Raw genomic sequence first — 7,385 nt, 5'->3', positions numbered from 1 at the left:
TCCTATTTTTAAAAAGCATTGCCTACTCCAAGATCATGCAGATGTTTTCCTGTAAACACTTTATTGTTTTACTTGTTAATTTGTATCTCCAATCCATTTTGCTCTGGTCTGAATGTTTGTGTCTCCCCTCACCCCCATTCAGATATTGAAATACTTACCCCTAAGGTGATAGTATTAGGAGATGGAACATTTGAGAAAGATTCCTTGTCCCCAAGTGCCTTGATCTTGGTCTCCCAGCCTCTAGAAATAAATTTCTGTTTTTCACAATCCATCCAGTCTATGGTATTTTGTTATAGCAGCCTGAATGGACTAAGACACATTTGGAATTGATTCTTGTGTGTAATGTGAGGTAGAGGTCATATGGATATCCTATTTGTCCCACATGGATATCCAGTTGACCCAATACAATTGATTGAAAAGACCACCCTTTTCCTTCCTGCATTGTGTGGTCACTTTTGTCATAAATCATGTGCTTATAAACGTGTGGGTCTATTCATGGCACGTTATCTGTTCTTGCACCAACGCCACAGTTTTTATTATCAGGCTTATAGTAATAGCTCCTGATATCTCATGTGTTCGGTCTTCCATATGTATTCCTCTTCAAGAATACCCTTGCTATTCTTGGCCTTTTGCATTTTCATATGAATTTTAGAATTGACCGTAAATTTTTGGTTAAAAAATAATAAAACCCACAGCTTGGATTTCGATTGAGAGGGCATAGAAGTATGTGCTAAATTTTTTTTTTCTGCAAAAGGCTTTATTGTTTCCATTTGGTCATAGGCATGGGAGAGGGCTCCAGGGTGGTTAAAAGGATGCTAGTGGTTTTAGGGAGAGGCTCAGGCAAAAGCCAGACAACAGGGGATGCAGAGGGGCCCCTTAAAGGCCTCTGGGCTCCAAAAGCTAGTCATTTCAAAGAGATACTTGCCCTGCCCAGCCCAGCCTAGGGGCTGGCCAGCCTGCAGGGGTGTGTCAGGTGTCACCCATGTTCTTGAGACTCATGCCCTCCAAAGCCACATGGTCACGGTCGAAATACTAGTAGAAGGCCAGACAGGGGTAGGTGTGGGTGGCCTGCAGATGCAGGTTGGCCAGGCGGCAGCCTCCACCTCAGTAAAATAATTCTGACTCCAGAGAGTGGTCGGAGGCTAGATGGAAGGGTGACCATTGTCCCTAGGTCTGTTCTGTCTAAACACTGTTGAAGCAAGAGACAGAATGGAGACTGCCGGGGGTACTGTGACAGAAGTGTGTCTTAATTTGAACAGAACTTACATCCTTACAATATTGAGTCATCTGATCCATAATAATATTGTGTACTTTCATTTATTTGGTTCTTTTTCATTTTTTTCCTCAATGATATTTTGTAATTTTTGGTAGATCTTGCAAAATTTTAATTAGACTTATTTCTAGGTGTGTGAGTTTGTGGGTGCTATTAAACATGTTTTATTCTCCATTTGTTTATTGCCAGTATATCCAAATATAGTCAACTCAGGTTGCTATAGCAAAATACCCTAAACTGGGTGCCTTATAAACAACAGAAATTTGTATCTCACAGCTCTGGAGTCTGGGAAATCCAAGATCAGGGTTTGGCAGATTTGGTATCTGATGAGTACCCCTTCTTCGTTCACAGACAGAGGCTTTGTAAGAGCAGTAGTCCCATTCATGAGAGCTCCACCATCAAGAACTAATCATCTGCCTTTCCTAATACCATCACATTGGGGGGTTGGATTCCAAAATATGAATTTTGATGGCATATAAACATTCAATCTATGCAAATAATTTTAGCATATAAACTTTATATCCAGTATCCTTCCTATATTCTCTTATTAGTTCTACAAATTTTGCTTATAGATTCTTTGGAAATTTTCAGTGTTCACAATCTTATTGTCTAGAAATGATAGTGGTTGTGTTTTTTTTTCTTTTCAATCTCTATGACCTTTATTTCTTTCTCTTGCCTTTTGCACTGGCTAGAACTCCAGTTACAGTGTTGAATAGAAGTGGTTGCAGGGTCTATTCTTGACTCAGTCCCAATATGATGTGGACATTTTCAATACTCTACCATTGAAGATGATGTTTGCTGTGGGTATTTTGTAGATATTCTTTATCACATTCAGAAAGTTCTATTCTTAGTTAGTTAAAAGTTTTCATCACAAATGAATGTTGAATTAATGGAATACTTTTCTGCATTTAAGATCCTCATGTGGTTTTACTCTTTTTGTGAATGGGATAAACAGAGTTTATGATTTTTGAATGCTAACCCACACTTGCACACCTATATTAAACTGCAGTCAGTTTACTGTATCACTAGATTTGATTGCCCAAATATTTTGTTAATAACTTTTTAATAAGGTTTATGAGAAAGGTGAGTTTTCTATTTTCTTTCTCAGAATGCTTGTCAGATTTTTAAAATCAAGTTTATGCTGCTTTTATTTTTTGAAATGTCTGGAAAGCTCTGCTTTTTGAAGAATTATACAGGACAAGTGATATTTTTCCTTCAATCTTTGAAAGAATTAACTGTTAAGTTCAGTGGGCCTGGGGTTATCTTTGGGGACAGATTTTTAAATAATATGTTCAAATTTTTAATACGTAGAGACTTATTAATATTTTCTTTCATCTCCTGTCTGCTTTGGTAAGTTGTGTTTTTCAAAGAATTTGTTTATTTCATTCAAATTGCAAATTTATCTATAGAACATTATTTTTAGAATACTTTAGTTGTACAATCTATGGTGATATTCTCTCCTCCATTGCTTTTGTTGCTAATTTGTGTCTTTTCTACTTTTTATCAGACTCTTTGGGGTTTTATCAATTATGTTAATCTTTTCAAAGACACAACTTTTGGACTTACTGATTTATTTCTTTAGATTTGATTGCTGCTCCTTTTCTACTTTCTTGAGATCAACACTTAATTACTGATTTTTTAAAACTTTTTTCTTTTCTAATAAATGCATTTAAGACTATGTATTTCAAAAACAGGGACTATATATTACCTTCCAAGCATTATTTTAGTTTTTCCTCATAAGCTTTGAAATGTATTTTTGAATTATTCAGTTTAAAATATGTTCTATTTTTGCTGTTGTTTTTTTCTTTATCCCATGGATTATTTAAATTTTATTGTTTAATTTTTAGGCATTGGCTTTTCTTTCTATTTTTGTTATTGATCTCTAGCTTAATTCCAGGGTAGTCAGAGAAGATATTCTGAATGATTTCAGTATTTTGAAATTGTTGAGACTTTCTGTATTACAATATATTGATTTTAATAAATGTGCACGAAAATCTTCTATATCTTTACTGATTAATTTCTAATTTTTGATTTGTTCTACCAGCTATTGAGAAAGATATGCTAATGACTCCCAGTGTGATTGCTGATTTGTACATTTTTTCTTTTTGTTCTGTCCAGTTTTTGTTTAGTGTATTCTGAAGCAATGCTATTGGGTACACATAGATTTAGGATTATAATATCTTCTTATTGGATTATCCCATTTATAATTATGAACTTTGTCTTTTTATCTCTAATAAAATGTTTGCCTTAAAGTTCACATTGCCTGATATTGGTAGAGTTGCATAAACTTTTTACCTGGCATGTTTACTAGTATCTTCCTTTTTCTTTACATTAAACATTTCTTTATCATTATAGTTAAAGTAAGTATATACTTGGGTTTGTTTTAATCTAGTCTGACAATCATAGTCTTTTACTTCAAATTTAGTTCACTATGTAACTACTTAATTGGGTTCTAGCTACCATCTTATTTTTTATTTTCTATTAGGCTCTTTTCTTTTATATTCCTTTTTCCTATGTTTCTTTTCCTCCTTTTTGCCTCTTTTAGATTATTAAGAATTTTTATTACGTAATGTTTTTATTTAATAACTTGAAAATTATATATTAGTTTCTTATTCTAATAGTAGTTATCCTAGAGATCACAACACATATCCTTGACTTATTACAGAATTGTACAAATTATTATTTTTACCACTCCTCTTATATTCTTAGACCCTTAAACCTTTTATGCTAACTCTCATGATTTTTGTGTTCTCTTACTTTGCATTTTAGTCCTACATAGCTTTTCTACTACAAATGACATTATAATTAGATTTGTAAATGCCCATATATTTATCCTTTCCAATGGTTGTTTTTTTTATTCTTGTATTTTCTTAGGCAATAAGCTTGCAATACAGCCACTATGTAAATTATGTGCACTAGTTAAAATATATCTGAGATGAAATTTTGATTAAGTAATCACCAAAAATAGATTGTAAGTTTGTATAAAACAACTTCAGTATTGAGGTCAGGCAATATACTGATTTTTCAATAAAGCACTGATTTTATTCAGTCAAATTCAAACACTTCCCATATGGTATTTGTAATTTTCAAAGAGCATTAGCATTCAGCCTTCAGTTGATCCCAATAATAACTTGATGGATAAGCCAAAAAGACAACAAAGTAGGGATAATGGGAGGAAAGAGATTTGTCCGCATTTATACACCTTATGTTGAAATCAAGTCCCTCATGCCTAGCTCAGTCCTCTGACTATACGTATCAACTAAAAATACCTAAGATAACGTGTTTATAAAGATAAAGGTGCCTATAAAAAATGCATCCCTCAAAACACAGTTTAATTCCAACTCCTTAAATGACCACCCTCTTCCTGCTTCTTATCACTCCTCATCACTAGATTTGTATTTTATTTTTTATATCATTGTCATGTCTCTTTGCATTTTAAAAAAATATATTTTTTATTGATTTTAGAGAGGAAGGGAGTGGGAGAGAGAAACAGAAACATCACTGATGATAGAGAATCATTGATTGGATGCCTCCTGCACGCCCCACACTGGGGCTCGAGCCCACAACCCGGACATATGCCCCAACCGGGCTCGAACGCTGACCGAACGGTGACCTCCAGGTTCATAGGTTGACGCTCAACCACTTAGCCACACTGGCTGAGCTATCAGATTTTTAAAAATCAAAACATACATAAACATCTGCCTGTGGCAAACACAGCGAGTGTCCAGTCATTAGGAAACTCACATTGAAGTCAAGGCTGATAAGACACTGTTTATTTTAGTCTCTCTGCTTAGTTTTCCTTTCCAGGCACTGGACTGAACTTAGTTTTCAAGCCAGAAATGATGATTGTTTATATATCTAAATTTATTAATACTCTGCTCATAGAAATTTTTAGGTACAATTGATTCCAAGATTATTTTGGGAATTTCTCACTGGTGAAATCTAGACTATATTCAGGGGAAAGCCAACAAACACATTCTGCAAAGAGCCATCCTATATAATAAAGAGGGAATATGCTAATCGATCCTAATGGTGTCTGAGTCATGACCAGTCAAAGGTGCAGGCACACAGGAGCTGGGGGGCAGAGAGGGGGGCGGGGACTTGCACCACGGGAGGTGAGGCTGCTACTGGAGACGGCCCCCCAGTGGAAGTGCACGCAGGCCTGTAGCGCCGCCTGGCCTTGGGGGGGCGGGCGTCAGGATGGGCCACGGCGGCCCTCCCCCCCACTCCCTCCCCCTGTGGAAGCGTGCAGGCCCACAGTGGGCCCAGCCCAGATGGAGGCGTCAGGACGGGGGCGGGCCTTGGTGGAGAGCTCTCAGCACTCCTGCACTGGGGTCTGAAGGTGGGGAGAGGAAGGGAGAGCAGATAGGCAGTTAGGGGGATCAAGCCAGGAGGAGAGAGCAGATAGGCAGTTAGGGGGATCAAGCCAGGAGGAGAGAGCAGATAGGCAGTTAGGGGGATCAAGCCAGGAGGAGAGAGCAGATAGGCAGTTAGGGGGATCAGGCCCGGAGGGGAGAGCAGATAGGCAGTTAGGGGGAGCAGGCCAGGAGGGGAGAGCAGATAGGCAGTTAGGGGGTTTAGACAATGAGGGGAGAGCAGTTAGTGCCATCAGGCCAGTAGGGAACAGTTAGGGGCATCAGGCAGCCAGACAGGTGAGTGCTTAGGAGCCAGTGGTTCTGGTGCAGGCCAGGCTGAGGGACCTCCCACCACCCCCACAAAATTTGTGCACCAGGCCACTAGTTAATAATATAAACTTTTGGTGTACATAAGACTCTTCTATTCTAAGGCAGAGTAGGTGCTCACTAAGGGTGATTAAATAAATTAAAAGTTCCTCAGTGTCTACCTCTGTCTCCTCAGTTTACCCAGAGTACTGACACAAAGCAAAATAGGATAGTATTTGTATAAAACTCTGGTTTCTGATTCTCCATCTTCTCCCCTTACTACAAATTTAACAGAAAGTAAACTGTTGCTGCGATGATGTTATAGCAGACAGGGTCCTGCCCCTCTCCAGGTAAGGGGGCGAGAGCATTTGGTTTGGGGTCATAGTTGACATGCTTTGGGACAATTGTGCCACCTCCCCACTTCTTGTCTCTGGAAATTCCTGCTCTTCACAATCTCTACTATGAAGGACAGGCTGAAGTGGCCCTGATCTTACCCCGTGTCTTCCTCACCCCATTGTGAACAGACCAGGATCAAACTCAGGGACAACAATCAGAATTTGAGCCATATTGCAGAAACCACCATCAGTGGTTATGGACTACGGCCGAGAGCTCACATCCAGTGGGAGCGGAGGTTGGCGCCAGGGCACACCAAGTCAAGTACAACCAAAGTTACTTGAGGACAAAATTATAAATAATCAGAGGAAGCCAAGTCTCTAGAGAAAAGAAATTAGACATGTTTTAAAAGGCAAGGAGAAGAGTCAAAAAATTAAAGAATCGGAGTCCAGCCGACTTTCCATTTCCCCGCGCCCGTCGCTCTGAAGTCCACCTGGACTTTGTTTCCTGCTTCCGGACATCCGTAAGATGGCTGGCTTTGTTTTCACTTAGCTCCTCTTTTTAATTTGTGTTAATTCCAGCAAGATTCCTAGCAACCAACAAACAATTTGTTTAATCTCTTTTTATTTTATTTTTTTAATGTATTGATTTTAGAGAGAGAAGAAGGGGGCGAAAGAGAGAGGAACATCTATTTGTTGTTCCACTTATTTATGCATTCTTTGGTTGTTCCTTGTATGTGCCCTGACTGGGAATCAAACCTGAAACCTTGGCATAGTAGGACAGTGCTCTAACCAACTGAGCTACCCAGCGAGGGTCACAATCTCTTGACTAGTAGATTTCACCTTTTCCCTTAGGCACCCAGTGGCTTTGGTGCAGCCCTTCCCTCTCTTGTGAGGAAGGAGAGTGATCTGAAAACCTTTCACACTAGCAAATACTTGGTTTTCTGGCTTTTCCAGTAACATTTTAGAAAACACTGCCGTGAGAAGGCAACATTAGATCCTAAGGAATAATGATTCACGATACTATTTTTAGCATTGGTTGGAATACATTTTAGGAGGAGTCTTCCCATAGTACCTTCTATGATCTCGTAGCTGACCACTTATTTTACTTAAAATGGC

Source organism: Myotis davidii, unplaced genomic scaffold (assembly GCF_000327345.1).
Source record: "Myotis davidii unplaced genomic scaffold, ASM32734v1 scaffold290, whole genome shotgun sequence".
Lineage (NCBI taxonomy): Eukaryota > Metazoa > Chordata > Mammalia > Chiroptera > Vespertilionidae > Myotis > Myotis davidii.
The sequence above is the reverse complement of the archived record's forward strand: the minus strand, read 5'-3'. Positions refer to the sequence as shown.